General features: G+C 35.7%; 1 long non-coding RNA gene across 1 annotated transcript; it reads left to right on the top strand.

Moving 5' to 3' along the window:
• The first annotated feature begins 16,033 nt into the window (after positions 1 to 16,033).
• Positions 16,034 to 17,496, top strand: LOC129755720 (uncharacterized). Its single transcript, XR_008739311.1, has 4 exons — positions 16,034 to 16,406; positions 16,473 to 16,819; positions 16,887 to 17,299; positions 17,362 to 17,496. It is a non-coding gene; the product is annotated as an uncharacterized LOC129755720 (long non-coding RNA).
• The last annotated feature ends 531 nt before the right edge of the window (positions 17,497 to 18,027 follow it).

The following is an 18,027-nucleotide window of genomic DNA, read 5'->3' as shown; positions in this document are numbered from 1 at the left end:
TTAAAAACCATAGCAAACATTCTACGTCTGTGGGTATGCAACGCACATTGCATGTAAAGTTCACTCCCTTCAATCGATTTTACGCACTCGTAAATCAATTTTGTTGATATCTTCGACACAATAATCAAGCTGTTTAAAAATGCGTGTCAACTTGATGCTAACAAATGGTGCGGGCAAAAGCTACTCAATTTTTCTGATTAAGTTCCGGTGCCATAAACACGTGCCTTAGAAGAAAGCATCCTGCAAAAGTTAGCGTGTGTAACGTTATTTGCCTGCGATACTTATAATTTGTTCTCTCGTTCTTTCCAAATACACTAAGGTTTTTTTTTGCACGGGTTGGTTTTCATCCATATTCCATATTAACAATTTGGACCGTTTTAACAATACACCTCATCTTATCCTGGGTGCGACATTAACATTGATATTCTTAATCCATCTGAAAAATTGAATGATTATTATAATACTTTAATGAGTTATGGCTTTCTTATATCTAATATCCACATTACTCGTCCTACAAGTCAAGCTCTACTCGATCATGTTTGTTTTAACTTTTATGAAAAATTTCCTATTAAGAACGACACCATATTTAATCCAAATAGTGATCACAACTTCGTATACACCCATTTTCCTTATTCACCTTACCGACAGCAGAAAGAAAGATTTAAGTACAGAACTGACTTTCAAAGAATGAATCAACTTCTTACAATGCGCTTTTCACCATCCTATATGAATTCATTTACAGATCCAAACCAGTTTTATGATTACTTTTCAAATACAGTTCAAAACACGTTACACGAATGCACTAAAAAAATCAAGCTTAAAACTTCTTCAGAAAATATCACTCCATGGATGTCGGATGAATTACTCAAACTTATCAATTGCAATTCTGAAGCTCTTGTGCCCATTCATCCTTCCAGTCATGAAGCACCTGTTCAATACCATTATCTCATCGAACCATTTTCCATCGTGTTGGAAAAAGGCCATCGTCACACCAATACCTAAAGTAACGAGCCCTACTTCAGCTAAGGATTTTAGGCCAATAAGTGTGCTTCCAGCTATATCCAAGGTGTTAGAGAAGATTCTGCTATCCCAAATCACATTACACCTCAATGAAAGCGATCCACCACTTCTAGCAATGAACCAATCCGGCTACCGCAAGGGATACTCTACAACAACTGCGCTCACCAAAGTGGTCCACGACATTGTCACCAACTTCGATAATGACTACTGTACTGTCATGGTTTTGGTTGACTTCTCACTAGCGTTCAATTCTGTTAAACACAACATCCTAAACAGAAAACTAAAAAATGAGTTTGGATTCACATCTCCTGCTTGCGAGATGATATCATCATTTCTGAGCCAACGCTGCCAAACAGTCCGATGCTTCAATCAAGAATCTTCCGTAAGAATCTTAAAAGATGGAACTCCCCAAGGCTCCTGCTTGAGTGCCTTGTTATTTAGCCTCTATATAAATGACCTACCATCCGCGCTAGAGTGTAATTACCAGCTTTACGCTGACGACCTGCAAGTCTACGTCAGTGGTCCTAAATCTAACATCGACTCTCTAGTCAGACAGATCAATAACGACCTTACCGCTATCGAAGAATGGAGCTATCACAATCATTTGTCACCCAACCCAAACAAAACACGAGCGATTGTGTTTTCAAAGAGTGGCACATTGATTCCACGCGATAGAATTACCTTCTGCAATCAAACATTGCCAATTCAAGAAAAAGTTAAAAACCTCGGCCTCATAATGGATAGCCATCTTACATGGAAAAACCAAACCAACGATATTGTCTCCAAAGTATACTTTACATTGAAAACGTTCCGTCGATTCCAATCAGTACTTTCAACTCCGATTCGGCTGAAGCTAGTCCAGGCAGTAATTATTCCAATTTTCTTGTACGGAGATGTCATCTACTTCCCTGGTCTATCGGCAGCACTCAAAGACCAACTGCTGCGCTGCTTTAAATCTGCCTCCAGGTTCATCTATAATCTTAAAAGAAGGGAAAGTACCAGCGCGGTGAGAAAAAGCATCTTAGGTCGAGATCTTTTAGACAACTATCATCTTCGCATTGGGTGCTTTATGCGACAAGGATTCTGCAACCAACTTCCTGACTATCTCACTGAACATCTTCAACATGCCAGAAACAGCAGAACTAAATGTTTTATCCTGCCACACCATACAACCAGCTGTAAGAAGAGTATTCTTCTGTACGGTGCCTCCTACTGGAACAGTCTGCCAATTTCCGTGAAAGAGTCAAGTAACCCACGTAGTTTTAAGGAAGCACTGAATAGTGTACTCTAGAGATATTTGTATTAAGATTAGATCTAGGTTTAATTTCATCTCCATTCGAACATCAACTAGTGAAATCCTTATGTTACATATCCTTAACCTGAACTATAGTTTATAACTGACAGGCTCACGTACTCCTAACAATAAACATTAAACATTAAACATGAATAAAAATTTAAGAAATAAAAGAAAGAAATACTTAAGACATGGGAAGTCAGTTGTTATTTTAGATGCGAAGATAAATGATTTGAATAATAGGATTACAAGTTACTCACAACATTTGAAGCAGTTTTATTACACAAACAAATTTTCCAACTCTAAAAGCTCAAAAGAAACGTGGAACAACATTAACGAAGTCTTAGGTCGTGTTGTCAGTAGCACTTCAATAAATAAAGTTCAAGCATTAGATTCTAACTCCGTAGTTACTAGTAAACCATTAATCTGCAACGAATTCAATAAGTATTTTTCATCTATTGGGCAAATCATGGCTTCTAAACATTCTTCAAACAGTACCGATTCTATTAATAAATACAATACCATAGCTTTCAGTAATAGAACTTTATTCCTCGTTCCTACCGATGAAATGGAAATAACTTGTCTCATTAAATCTTTTTCTAATAACACAAGCGCTGGCCAAGATAATATTAGCGTATTTCTTCTTAAAGCTATAGTTGAAGCAATCAGTCCAATTTTAAGCGACATTTTTAACCTTTGTATGCAAAGTGGTGTTTACCCTAGAACTTTAAAAACAGCTAGAGTAACACCAATTTACAAATCAGGTAATCCATAACTTTGTAACAATTACAGACCAATATCAGTTATTTCTACAATCAACAAAATTTTTGAAAAAATACTATCTAAACGATTGTCTTCCTTCTTGAATAACAATTCTTTCTTTCATTCAATGCAATACGGTTTCAGGGAGAAATCCTCTACTACTAACGCTGTGATTAATTAACGAATAGTATACAGTTAAGTCTCGATAAAAAAGAAAATGTGTTAGGCCTTTTTCTAGATTTATCAAAAGCATTTGATACAGTCGACAGAGATATTCTTTTAAAAAAATTGGATTTTGCTGGCATTCGGGGAACATCGTTGAGTTTATTTAAAAGTTATCTGACTGACCGATCTCAATATGTCAGCATGAGTAATTACCAAAGTTCTATACTACCTATCGATGTCGGAGTCCCACAAGGCTCGGTTTTGGGACCACTATTTTTTATTATTTACTTGAATGATATGGCCCTCCTACCTTTGAAAGGAACACTAAGACTCTTTGCTGACGATTCTTCCACTTTTTACCACAGTGATAGTCATACAATCAATGATAATAACTTATGCAGTGATCTTGTTTTATTGAGTGATTATTTCCGTATCAATAAACTAACTTTGAACCTAGATAAATCAAACATATTAAGTTTCAAACCTAGTAATCGTTCATCATCAAATCCCTTACCAGTTACCAAATCCATATATCCCAGTATAAAAGTTGTCACTGAGTGTAAATATCTTGGAATAATTCTTGATGAGCAATTAAATTGGAACCAGCATATCGATAATCTTTTAGCAAAGCTGAACAAAATAAATGGAATTGTTTGTAAAATAAGACGAAGATTGCCACTAAATGTACTACTTATAATATATCATTCACTTTTTCACTCAATACTGACATACTTGGTTTCAACTTGGGGTAATGCATGCAATAGTCAGATCAATAAATTACAGATCACCCAAAAAGAATTCTTCGCTTAATTTACAATCTTCCTATCCGTAGCCACACAGTTGATCTTTACAATAGTATCAACAACTTCATTCCAGTCAGAGGTTTGTACATAGTCCAGATTTGCAGCTTCATTTTTCAAAGTCTTAATAGAACTACTCATTGCAATATAACATTTAACCGTTCTAACCACCAGTATCTTACAAGAAATAGAAACATGCTCGATCGCCCCACCGTTATTTCTTCAATTGGTGAACGTTCTCTTGCCTTTAGTGGCGTTAAATTTTTCAATTATTTTGAAAACAAATGTGGATCTTTTAATAATAACGTTCAACTGAAAAAGCTTATAGAAGAACATCTTTTGCAACCTCATTTCTTATCAACACTTCTAAAATCTTATAACATCTTTATATTATAATTTCAATTTTACTTTTAGTAAAAAAGAGACATCTGTATTATAGTCATTTTTGTTATTTAAGTTTGATAGAATATTAAGATTAGTTTAGGTATAAGTAGTATATGATTTAGGTACTCCTTAAGCGGCTTGACCAGTGGAGTATTCAAGAAATAATGTAAATAGCAAACTTATGAATAAATAAAACATCAAATCAAAATCAAATCCATATTCCAAACACGGCGTATTTTACACGGTTTTTCTTCATTAGAACTTAGAACGATTTTTTTACACGGTTCTCACGAATCAACAAGGTTTCTGAGAGAAAAAAAATTAGTCCCATGTAGGCCCATACAGGCGGATTTCACATCGTGTAAAAAAACCTTGGTGTATAACATTTGAAAACGCTCATAGGAGAACGTGATTTACAGAAAGATTACAGCAAAGTTGTTGGTCAAACACAAAACATTGAGAAGAGCTTTTAATTTTTCTCTACAGATTCCATTCCTGACGTAAAATTTTGAAGTATGCTAGTCAAAACACCATTAACTAGCAAAATTGGTGTGAGAGATATTCATGAAATATTTATTCATCCCGAATGTAGGCAATCAATAGTAATTTTTAACGAATGGATGTTATCATTCGCAGAACGAAAACTTTGCTGCTGATGGTTGTTAGCTCTTTTGACTTAAGCTCGATACGCCCAGGTAGAATTCAACATTAGAGCAACGATGCACATTCTAGGAACAAATATTATTTTTCAGCGATTTACTATTCAAATAAACATTACGCAATAAACATGTTTTTTTTATTAGAAAAGTTAAAAAAAAATCGAAAATTCGAAATTCGTTTTGCCTCAAGATCCTAGTGTTGTCTACCTACAGGCGTTTAAAATTATAACAAATTTTGTTCTTTACAAGAATTTTTTATAACAATTTCGAGTTTTTGCGCTTTTTTAATTAGAAATTATATTGTAAATGATCATCAATATTTACAATGGCTTTTCAATAAGCGGATTTACTTTCATCAATGTGATTTCAAATAAAGTTCTAACTCGTGAACCCGGTATTTTTTAAGTTGATTTCACTATTGCTCGAAGTTTAAAGGCACATAAGCGATAAATTGATGAAATTATATAGATTTTTTTCGTTTAATTAAATGAATTTGGATGTTATTTTGTTGTTTTCGGAATAAGAAAAACAAAGCAAGCAAGACTAACGGCTTTGGCAAGTTCAGTACACACCAGCTGGAAGAATTTATTTATTTATAACTTTAGTTTTGAATATTTCTTCGCTGTAATTGTTTCTCGCGAGATAAACATCCTAAAAGTCAGAGTCCAGTGAAATGGATTTGTCTTTCGATTATGCATGTAGGTGTTCTTAAATCAATTCGTGTTTTAAATTTATCTTTCTAACATCTTATTGAGCCTTTGAAATAAGGTTCGAAACCTCAATGTGAAATAAAATTTTACTCTCAAACATTTGCAATCTGAATCTTAAACTGAATGAACAAGTTTCATAAATTGATTTGATTGTTGTTCCAAATTGGGCCGTTAGCGCAGGTACTTTAAGCCTATAGGGGGGGAGGAAGACTGAACTGTATCGTTTTCCGTATCGTTTTTTTACTGTTTGGTAAAAAGGTAAAAAGTCAGCCATTTTCGAAAAGATTTGTAATTGTTCAAATTTTAACTTTAGATGATTTGTTTCGTGTAGCGAGTCATGTAACTCAGTTGTTTAGGTGCTAAATTGAAGTCTTCTAAGTTAATTGCAGCAGATTCAAAAGTAATTTTTTAATATTTATTTATTTGACGTCAATCATTTGCGTAGACCGTTTTACATATTTGCCTTAAATCTATATAAGTATAATGTTATGATAGAAGCACTCTCTTCAGTTCATTTTTGTTCATTGTTATATCAATTATGGTGCAGTATTTGTAATAGCAGATCATGATCTTATTTATAGGTCCATTTTGGGCATACCTAGTTTGTTCTTTGTTTATTTATGTAGAATAGATTCCTGTTTCTTAAATACCGAGTGGGAGAATAAAAGTTAAGTTTTTCTAAAATGTTTGCATCATTTACTCTTTGCCCAATAACATCATTTATAAAAGCTAACATTGCAAACTCACGTCGTTTATCAAGACTATCTATTTTAATTAACATACATCGAGATTCATACGAAGGTAGCTGATACGAGCTCCAACCTAACCTGCGTAAAGCATATAATAAAAACTGTTTTTGTAAACATCGGAATCGAATACACCAGCTAGATTATCCGATGCCAGTCTGTCAACTCTGTCGTATATTTAAATAACAAACAAACATTATTTTTCATTGGAAATCTTTGAGTTATCTTGCAGGCGTAAAATGTCGTAACGATATTACAGTAGAAATTCAGGCGTTTTTTGTACCTACGGATTAATTTTCACAATTGCATGCTTTAACAGGTTAATTTTAGACGCTTCAGAATCTGCAAAAAGAAAATTTTGAAAAGCACTGAGACTTCCGCTGATGGGAAGTCCCTGATGATTGCAATATCTATTTGTAGAAAATGTGAATCAAAATAAAAACCTGCCTTGATTGTAATTTAAAAAAAAAATAAAAATTATCAATTTTATAAAAGCATAAAGTTATTGAGACTTCTACAAAAAAAATGTCTCAAGCAGTGCTTCAGATGATTGAGACACACGGTAATTTTAAATTATTCAGAGACTGATTTGTTTTGGTTCAGGAGTCGCATCATGTATGAATATGAAAACAACTGACTTGAAATCAATCGAAATTTTGAGTTGTTTTCATCTAGTGAGTTTAAAAACCTGGAACTTAGCGAAGACGCACATTTTTTGGATCCAGATAGATGAAAACAACTCAGAGTGATGCAAAATCCAATGGATGACAAAAAATCATTTGTGATTTAGAAAGCAGAAAAAAGAATTCAACCACTTTATCTTTCTTTCTAGGAATCTTTACGAAAGCCAAGTAAAATTTTAAATTTTATTTTGTTTTTTTCTTTTTTTCAGGTTGGTTACCACCGGATGCAGCGTACCTTTTCGCCACTCGGATTGGTGGAAGTCCCAGCTCAGCACCGGACGCCCTTCAAGACCGAGAATGTTATCCGGAAAGTCTATTGGCCTCAGGGTAAAGATGCTACTTATCGAACGGCAGGAAGTGTTGATTTTCAACTTCGGCGAAAATGCGACGGGTAAGATATTAAAATTTAAGGATTTTATTTATTTTCAGCTATCCCTAATCTAGTTTTTTATCTCCTGGTATATTCCTACCTTTTTTGGTCAGACAAACATTGTCAGTTGTTCTGGATCTTTTTTCCATCAAACCCGACCGAGGTTCAGCTAGTATGGATCTAGACTCGTTCGACTCGTCACGGATGTGTGGAAAGCGATGATTGGAATGGAGAAGCCAAAAGAACATCATCCATCGCAATTTAAGGTGAGAATTCGAAATGTTGAAATCCACCGGATGCGGCCAAGGATTTCGCTGCTGGGACCGGTGAAAGTCACTTTACACCGAACGCTGTCCATGAGCAAGAACGGCGACGGAAAATAAAATTATTTTCTTGAAGTTGTTTAATTTTATTTAATTCGATCTGAAATTTCACTTTTTTCATCAAATAAAATATGAGCCCTTTCGGAACCGTGTCAAAATTTTATAAAACTCTGAGTTGTTTTCGTTCAGAGCGTTTAGACGGTCTTTTTGAGTGCATGTATGAAAACAACTCAGAATTCGCGAAAACCCCTATTATTCATTTCTGAGTTGTGAGGTTCTAATCAAATTTTGAGTTTTCCCAGTTTTGGCGCATTTTGAATTGTTTTCCTTCAAATCTGAGTCGAGGAGAATTAGAGTGCACTGCATTTGAATATATATTCGCGTCGGGCGCACCAGAGTGCCTCCAGTAGGGTGGGTGCATACTGAGGAAAAGTAGGCAAGGGGTACTAAAAGTTTCTCATTGGTGGGGGGTGGAGACGGTGCGCTTTTTGACAGCGAATTGTTCGCCTACCACACGGTAATTTTAAATTATTCAGAGACTGATTTGTTTTGGTTCAGGAGCCGCACCATGTATGGAGGTAAAAACAACTGAGTTGGAATCCTTCAAAATTTTGAGTTGTTTTCATCTAGCAAGCTCCAAACCCTGGGACTTAGCAAAAACGCACACTTTTTCGAGCAAAATATATAAAAACAACTCAGAGAGATCCAAAACACAAAATGATTGTTTGGATGCGACGGTCTCAGCGCACTCAGTGCGGGCAGTTGTCGGAAAAATAATGGTAAGTACAACTTTTAATTAAATAATAGATCCTGTAATATACGATATATTTTATAAATGAACAAAATTTGTTTGTTTTTTTTTCTTGTTCTATTTCGTTTCCCTTTAGGTTAGTTTCCAATGGATGCGGCGCAGCTTTTCGTCATTTGAATCGTTGGAAGTTTCGGTTGAACAGCAGATGCCTGAGAATGTGTTTGAAAGAAAATGCTACTGATCGTCACTACGATGAAAAACAGACAAAGGGTAAGATTTTAAAATTTACTAGCATTGTTTATTTTCAGCATACTCAATCTAATTTTTCATCTCCAGGTCTATTCCCACCAGATGCCGCAGGGGAATCTTTGTTTTCATCAGCAGCAATTATCGTTCGTCGAACCAGAACATTTCGATGGTGGCAATGATTGGGACGATGGCAGCTGCAACTTCCCTCCCAGGGCAGGCAGTCGAGTCGGAGGAAGCCGAAGTCTTCCAAACTCAAAATCCGCAAACATTTGCCACGAAAACAGTATAGACCGTATTGCCTACGACGGAAGTGGCGGCGACAGAAGTTTGCGTGACCGAGGAGAAGGCGGGCGATCTAATCGGTAACCAAGGAAAGAACAGCCAGGATCGGTACTACCAGAAAATTAAGCATCAACAGCAGAAAATAATTGATGCCACTCACGAACTTCGGTGGAAAATACCAGAATAAACATATTTTGTGACATTCGTTTTCATTAACTTTAATTCGAAATTTCAATAAATTTCTTTAAAAACATAGTTCCTTTCGAAATCGTATCAAAATGTTATAAAATTTTGAGTTGTAATGATTCAGATCGTTCAGACGCTCCTTAAAAATTCCTGATTGAAAACAACTCAGAATTCGCGAAAACCCCTATAATTCATTTTTGAGTTGTGCCGTTCTAATCAAAATTTGAGTTTTCCCAGTTTTGGCGCATTTTGAATTGTTTTCCTTCAAATCTGAGTCGTGGAGAATTAGAGTGCATGCCTACGATTACGATTGCCTGTCACAAGGGTCACAAGATGGACGATTCCGTGCATTGGTATAAGAACACACCTAGCTTTACCCGCCTTGGGGCGCACTGCTTTTTGACAGCTGAATAGAGTGAAGGTAAACGTAAACAAAAGTTGCATAAAAACTTCATTTTAGAAATAGAATTTTCTAACTAATACGAATTAATTCGAACAAACTAATTATGCTAAAAGTTTTAATGAAGATTCAAGAATCTTTTCATATTGTGTTTTAATTGTATTAAGCTTAGTGAAGCCGAGTAATGCGTGGTTGAAGTGAGTGGTGATAATTCGTTTGTAAAAACTACCAGTTTTAAAAGGTTAACTTATTAATTAAAAAGTGAAAATATTACATTTTTTTCTTCTTTCTACTGAAGAAAAATAATTGAAAAAGTATCAGTGATCGAGATTTTTATTTATTTAGTCGCTAAGCTGAGAAAAATCGTGTTCAAAGTTGGTTTTTTTTACTTCATTTTGCTTGTTTTTGGGCCCAATATGATTGAAATGTATACTTCATCGGTAAGTTTTTCTAATTCCAATTCCATATCAAATAATGCTTGCTTATTTTATGTTCCAAGAAATTTTGAAAAGGCAGACATAAAACATAGTAGGAGTTTCACAACATTATTCTGCCTATGATTTTTTTTAAATTTTAATGATTTCAAACAAACTATGTTCCGATAGTCGTCGAAATCGATTTGTTTAGCTAAGTAACGCGTTAAAAATCTATTGAATTTCACTAAAATGATCATGATCTCATCATATGGACAATATTGTCAGAAAAAGGGTAAAATTTTCGGGTAGATATAATATGTCCTTCAACAAAAGCCATCATTTTTTATTCTTTTTATTTTTTCACTTTTTAGTATTTTCGAAAAGAAATACACACAAGTACTTTACGTTGTTAAAACATGTTCTTTTATTGAAACAGTAGAACGAGATGTATCTGAGAACAGATTCAATGATATTATAAATTTTTCGAATGTTTCCAGCATTTTAAATGAACTCAGGCCAGTCCAAGAGTTGAGCTCACCATCGCTTTTGAATGTTATTGGCATGGATCGTTTTCTGCCCATTAACATTTTTCCATATCAATGGTGTTAACTTGAACGGAAGCATCCATAAAAGCCGTTGTCTCAACAGATGTTGTTTCAACAACTGTTGTCTCAACAGGAAAAGTTTCAACATCGTTAATCTTACGCGAATTTTGATCCGCTTTCAACGAGTTGCGTTTCAGAGCCCTTGCTCTTCTAGCTTCAGCTTTGATTTTCTTTTTCAGTACTGATTTCGACGTTGTTAGCTCTGGTTTCGACGCTGGAACATTCAAATCTGGAATTGTAGAATCCCGTAGTAGCATCCGAGAAGTAGTTCTTTGTACATCTAAAATCAGGTAAACATAATATTGGCAGTAGAAAAAATATCTAATTTATCTTACAAATTAAAAACTTATCAGGAGGCTTAAAATTGTTCACGCTAAAGTGATTGCTACAGACCCTACTTGAAATAGTAGGCGCAAACTTCAGGCGAAGAGCTTTCACCCACGCTTTACATTTTTCCGGATTTGTCTTCTTTGGAAAAACATGTAAAGCAACTCCTTCTTCCGACTGCTGTGAACATTCAGGAACAATCCAAACGCTCCTGCTTAAGTGTTTCACTTTCATACTTGCCATGTTATTCAGCAGGGTTTTGTTCGTGAAAGCAATGATTTCAATCAACGAAAATACTTGTTGTTTCACATTATAAAATTCATCAAAAAATCATTTTGAATCTAGGGATACCTGAATTGAATGAAGCAATAAAAAAAAACGCGGGTTCTGAAGAAAATTTAACCAGAAAAAAATGATATTTGAAACCCTTTAATTTTTAGTAGCATAAAACTATGGATTTTGTTACTCTGTTTGCCACTAGATACAAGTCTTGATTTTCAAGAACATTAGAAATTTTGAATCTACTTACATTGAACAACAAACTCCTCGAAGAAATGAATCCAAAAAACGGTTCGAACCTTTAAAACAGACTTGTTGAAAAAACGCTTTGAATTGCACGGTTTGTTTACATTTAACTCACTCCGATTGAAAAAGTGCACCAGATGGCAGCAGTGCAGCTGGACCGATCGCCATACACGCTAACTTTTGGCTACCCCTTAACGAATACTTTTGACCCGTTATTGAATAAGACTGGGAGAACTCCTTTTTTCGGATAAAACCCCTTTACCCTTTAAGGGGTACTCAGTATGATAACGCCTTAGCGGGTCAAAACTACCCCTTATTTGAAACGCTTGCGCTGGATAGAGATGTGAGCAGTGGCTTGTTGAATGGAATAAAAAGCAATGAAATGTCTAATCAAAATAAAACTGAATTACTATATTTAAAAACATCATGTATTATTTGGAATAAGATTGTTCATAAACTTAGCAGCAATTCATTGGGCTTTGGACAGTATCGCTTCAAGGCCAGTTGGGCACTACTTTATTGTAACGGATAGTCTGAGCTCTGTTGAAGCAATGCGCTCGATAAAACCGGGAAAGCACTCGCCGTACTTCCTCGAGAAGATACGGGATATATTGAGTGCTCTTACAAGATGTCGCTTTATCATCACCTTTGTTTGGGTTCCCTCTCATTGCTCGATACAGGGTAATGAGAAGGCAGACTCTCTGGCAAAGGTGGGAGCGATGGAAGGCGACACGTATCCACGTGAAATCGTCTTCAACGAATTTTACTTTTTGGTTCGAAGAAACTCTCTTGTCAACTGGCAGCGCAAATGGGACGAGGATGAGGATGGTCGGTGGCTCCACTCGATTATCCCAAAGGTAAGCCTTAAACCCTGGTTTAATAGATTGGACCTGAGTCGGGATTTTATTCGTATATTTTCCCGTCTCATGTCCAATCATTGTTCCTTAGATGCGGTACTCTATCGTTTTGACATTGCTAGCAGCAATTTGTGTGGTTGCGGCCAAGGTTACCATGACATCGAGCATATTGTTTGGTCGTGTGAGGTCCACCTTATCGCCAGAACGAATTTTATAGACTCCCTTCGGGCCCGAGGAAAGCCACCCAACGTTCCGGTGAGAGATGTGCTGGCTATGCTTGACTTGGACTACATGTTCGAAATATATCTTTTCCTTAAAGCTATCGATCTTCGCCTATGAATCTTTTTATTTTCATGTTTCCCTTTCTATCTCTCTTTTCCTCAAAAATAAAAGTGTTAAGCTAAGAAATAAATTGTTAAAAAAAAAACGAGTTTGGCTCCTTAAAGCCTTAAGGTATGAGCCGTTTCAAATAAAGGATTTACAAAAAAAAAAAAATTGTTCATAAACAATTTTAGGAAGTTTTTAAATGCCGGTCCTCCGTTACGATTTTTTTGTCCGGAATTCCCATTTTCCCTGGACGTTTTCCTAGCGGTAGCGGTATCGAAATGACGAAAACTGAAAGAAAATTAAACTTTTTGTAATATGAAAATTGCTTAATAAATTTGAAGCCTACGTTAGAATCCGACAACATCGGCTGGCTTGAAGTGCCGATACGAAGCCGTCTTTGTGCTGCAAATTAGGTGATGAAACACCATTTCCTAGTTCCAAGATCATCTGTAGCGGGAATTATTCAAATTAATATCTTAATGTTCATGAATGATGTCTACATTAAATAATAATAAAACTTACCACGATTCACGACCGCAAATGAAACGTTTGAAATATGACAAGATTGAAAACTACCCTTTTTGAAGGGAATCAAGCCTTCCGAAATAAGGGGTAATATTGATCCGTTAAAATGACCCTTTATTTGACAGATAGTGGAGGTTCTCAATAACGGGTCAATTTTACGCCTTTAAGGGGTAGCCAAAAGTTAGCGTGTAGGCTCGTTAGGTAGAATGACAGCGGATTTAGAATGTTGCAGACTGCCTACTGATATATCACAGTGGATTGAGACCACTTGCGGAATAAAATAAACAGATTGAGAATGTTGATACAGACACACAATTCTCGCGTGAGCTTTCATTACGTCGAATGAAACAAAATTTGAAAAATTGAGATATTCACTAAAAAAGCTTCATTATAACATTATCTACCTATATGATTGATGAAACAATCAATTTAAACCCTTTTAATGCATAAAATTTAAGACTTTCAAAATGACGAATGAAACAAAACCGTGCTTGCCCATTTCAATGTTGCTTACGTCCCTTCTTCCAAACGGCGAATGTGCAGAGGAAGAAAAACCTAGCACATTCGCTATGGATTCCAGCTCCAGCAAACAGTGTATACAGGTGGAGGCAATCAGAATATCAACCTGGCAATATTATTTCAGATTCTTGTTTTCAGGCGTCCTTAAATCGATACTCAAGGCTTTCGAGCGCTGTACAATAATGCAGCAAGGAAAAGAAACCGAACAGCAGCAAACCTAACAACGAACAGCAGCAGGCTGATCGGCAGCAGCCTGCTGCTGTTAGTCACCCAATCACCCGATTCACACTTTTATTACGCATTCACTAATAAATGTTAACATTCACTATGCCAAAAAATTTGAAAATTTACCGGTAATTGCCTCAGAAACATTTGGGCGTAAGTGCAAGTTGAACGAATCAAATGACGAATGAGACAAATTTCCCCTCCAGCTGATCGGCAACAGAAAGCTGATCAGCAGCAGCGAGTTGGTTTGATCGATGTCGCACCCGATTCACACATTTCATTATGCATTTACTCACCAATTTACCGCTACACCACTTATTAAACAGCCACTACGCCGAGAAAATTGAAAATTTTCCATAGTATTTTCATCAGAAACATTTGGGCGTATGTGCAAGTTGAACGAATCAAAGGACGAAAGAAAAGAGACGAATGAAACAAATTTCCCCTCCAAACGACGAATGTGTTCAGACGTATGAACGATTTATGTTTGAATATGTCGTATGTTCCTATATTATGATTAAAAAATAGCTCTACACGCTCGGCCATATTGAACCATTAATGCTTGAAAAATAACCATAATGGCAGTTTTGTGGGTTAAGTCGTTTTATGAGTTTTCAGTGAAAACTCATAAAATGAGATTCCGGGGAGAACTTAGATTATGGTTATTTTTCAAGCATGGTAAAAAAAGTGAAAATGAGATAAATTCAGGGAAAAATGATACGAATTAATGAAGAACAACAAGAATCAATCGGAGTTTCATCAATAGAACCTTTATTTTAAAATATATTGATCGATGTGAAACAATTATGAATCCGATCTTTGTAATTTAATTTTCCTCTTCCTCTTATGAGGCCATTTCCGGATGATGCACTGTATGCCTCGTCTGGGGTGATTGCGGGGCACCCGTTTCTGCTCCTACAGATTTTCACTGGAAGCTCCTGATCCGGATCCATGTGAAGCAGCCTGTGATCCGTCTTTGTCCTGTTTGAGAAAGAAAAAAAAAGTTAGTGGCACGGGGGATTTGGAGGATGTTCGAAAGTAATTTTATCAATTTTATTCAGTCTAGCAGATACTTACAAGCTTTTAATCAGATTATTCCCCTGAAGTTAGAAAAATCGCTAAAACATTCAGTAGATTCGACGCACAGCAGTAAAAAACAAACAATTGTTATCTGCGCGTCCAAAAATGGCAACTGTTTTTCTTATATATTACGGTTGAAATTTAACCATTTTCAACATTTTTCCTCAGAACTTACGAAATGCTTGAAATTAAACCGTATACTGTGGTTGAAAAACAACAATTATCGCAGTTCAATCGGAAATCTCATAAAATGGTTCAATAAAAGTCATTAATGTTTAAAAAAATATGAGCGTGTAAAAATTGCAAAAAATTAAATTCATAATGTGGAATATCTGACACAATTAGTTTCCATGATTGTTGCGTATTTTTTGAAGGGTTATCGGCGAAGGAAAAAAAATAGGATTTGAAAAACACTCTTCAAATTTCAGAAGCGTTTTTCTCGGTTCGGTGTTTCTGTTTCATTCGACGTAATGAAAGCTCACGCGAGAATTTGATTCAGTATAGTCCTATTTGCCGCTGGTAGTGTTCGTGATATTATGTTGGTTGTTTCACCAACACTTATCAGTTTTGGGACAATCAACCTAAAAAAGAACCGTGTGTGCCCGTTTTTTGTACCGAGAGTTTTTGAGGTTAATTGTTCCGTCTCATCTGTACTCGCTCAGCAAGTGTGCGTAAGAAATGTCAAAAACAACTCTATGGTGAAAAGTGCTTACGTACACGGTAATTTTAAATTATTCAGAGACTGATTTGTTTTGGTTCAGAAGTCGCATCATGTATGGTGATGAAAACAACTGAATTGGATTCAATCAAAATTTTGAGTTGTTTTCATCTAGTGAGTTTCAAAACCTGGAACTTAGCGAAGACGCACATGTTTTGGATCAAGATGAATGAAAACAACTCAGAGTGATCCAAATTTCCAATGTTTGTTGTTCGGTTTCGATGGTCGAAGTTGCAGTTGACAAAAAAAAACATTTGTGATTGAAAAAGCAGAAAAAATAATTAACGACTTTATATTTTCTTCTAGAAATCTTTACGGTAGCGGTTAAATTTTAAATTTTCTTTTGTTTGTTATTTTTTTTCAGGTTAGTTTCCACAGGTTTCCACCGGATGCAGCGTAATCGCAGATACAGCGGAAAAATCCATTGGCTCAAGGGAACAATGCTAATCATCGTACGGCAGGATGTGAAGATTATAAACCACGGCGAAAACGCGACAGGTAAGATTTTAAAAATTAAGGATTTTATTTACTTTCATCGATTTCTAATCTAGTTTTTCTCTCCAGGTATATTCCCGCCAGAAGCCTTTTTTGGTCAGACTAACATTGGCAAGTTCCAGTTGTTCTGGATCTTTTTTCCATCAAACCCAACCTAACGGTTTTCGAATTCTGATAAATCGGGTTTAAAATAAAATCCAGATACAAATCGGATACATTTCTCGGCGGATTGATTATGGGCAGAATCAGCGTTAGTTCAGTATTTTTTCGAAAATGCAGTGCTGCAGTTTGGCAACCAACTTGCGCATAATTGTCAGCTGATTCTAATCAACATGGAACTTGTCGTCGTAACAGGAGTTTAGCGAGAGAAAATAACTATTAGTCCAACAATCCGGTATGACAACGAACAAAAACGAGTAAGTCTACTGTGAAAGGTTATATGTATGTGTAGGAATGCAGTACAATTTCCTGTTTTTCTTTCAGACACAAAAAATCAACAGAATCCTGCTGGCAGTGGGGGTTGGGGGCGAATGGGAGTTATTCTAACCAATTCCATCGGATGCGGCCAAGGGATCGGTGGAAGTCAGATTAAAAGAACGGCATCGAGAAATTCTTCTGTTGGCAGGAGGGGAACGATATCCTACACTGCAAAAAATCCACACTTAGAATGTATGTTTCCTCACACATAAGGTCCTCAAAACTGCTCTACGCATAGATTTCATATACTTCATATGAACATCATATGTCACACATAAATTATATATTCAAACATGAAGTTTATATGATATTGACTCATACATTCTATGATTTTCGTCTTTGAGGATTTCCATTTATTCAAAATGGCCACCCTGAAGAAAAAGTTGGTGTGCCCGTTTAAGTGTAAACATTTTAACTAGGTAAGTATTACTCTATTAAAAATAAAGGATCGATTATTGATCACTTCTGTTCTCCCCTACAGGCAACTAATCCCTGACTACTGCCAAAGGAGGCAAGGACGTCAGCCTGGTGTCCATCAAATCCGTCGATATGGTTCCATTAACGTCGTCTTAGCGGTGATTTTCCGGTGCGAAATTCTCATTTATGTTCATGTATGTATAAGGCTTAGCATTTTTATATTTCTTTGTAATAAAAATAAATATTTCAAAAATGTTTCGAGTCAGCACCTCACAATTTTTAATTTCCCTCCGAAAACTTATTCGAACAAAATAAATCGACTAGGCAAGCACTTAAACGCCTAGATGTAGGCAGATATTTGAGAGCAATGTAGGCTTATAGTATTTATGTGTGGGATTTCATAACCTTTATGTGACGCATATAAAAGTCATAATATTGAATTCTATATGTGTGGACACGTTATTTTCAAATGGGAATCAAATTGAAAAAATCTATAAGGCTAACACATATCCCCAATATGTGGATTTTTTGCAGTGTACTCGTCAACAGCAAAAAATGCTGGTTGCCACTCTCTAATATCGATGAGAAAAAAGGCGACGGTAAATAAAATTATTTTCATGAAGCATGAAGCTGTTTAAATTTATTTAATTCGATCCGAAATTCACTTTTTTTATTAAAAAAATATAAGCCCTTTCGAAACCGTGTGAAAATTTTATAAAATTCTGAGTTG

The sequence above is a fragment of the Uranotaenia lowii genome, chromosome 3 (genome assembly GCF_029784155.1).
Source record: "Uranotaenia lowii strain MFRU-FL chromosome 3, ASM2978415v1, whole genome shotgun sequence".
Classification (NCBI taxonomy): domain Eukaryota; kingdom Metazoa; phylum Arthropoda; class Insecta; order Diptera; family Culicidae; genus Uranotaenia; species Uranotaenia lowii.
The sequence above is the reverse complement of the archived record's forward strand: the minus strand, read 5'-3'. Positions and strand labels throughout refer to the sequence as shown.